This window comes from Hyperolius riggenbachi, chromosome 5 (genome assembly GCF_040937935.1).
Source record: "Hyperolius riggenbachi isolate aHypRig1 chromosome 5, aHypRig1.pri, whole genome shotgun sequence".
NCBI lineage: Eukaryota > Metazoa > Chordata > Amphibia > Anura > Hyperoliidae > Hyperolius > Hyperolius riggenbachi.
In genome coordinates, this window is record NC_090650.1 from 383756416 (window position 1) to 383756897 (window position 482).

A 482-nucleotide genomic window follows, 5' to 3' on the forward strand; every position below is an offset into this window, starting at 1 on the left:
TGCATCCCTTCCTTCTGCAGTAAAGCTAGCCAGATGACACCTCTGCCACCATGCATGCAGTAGGGGGATGGGTGCAGCAGAACTGGGGACCACAATATGGTTTAGAGACCAGGATGAAATGGGGCTTATACTATCAGAGGATCAAGAGCATGGGGGCAGAGTATGAGAAGAGAGCAGGGGCACCATAAGATGAAGGGAACCATGGAGTGGGGGCAAAGCATGGGGAGAGGGCTTAGAAGCAGGCATAGGTACGGAGGCTTGAAGATCAGGAATAGGCAGTACACTATAGAAGCAGAAAGTGTTGGAGGCCATTTTGTAAGGAGGAGTAGAAACAGGTAACACAGTATTGCAAGCAGCCTGCCAGAACAGAATGATGATGGACACAATGACAGCACAAGGGACAGACACAGGGCAGATGACGTCAGCAGAACAGGCAAGTGACTTACCATGGTGCAGCTGCTCTGCATGAAGGGGAGAACCTC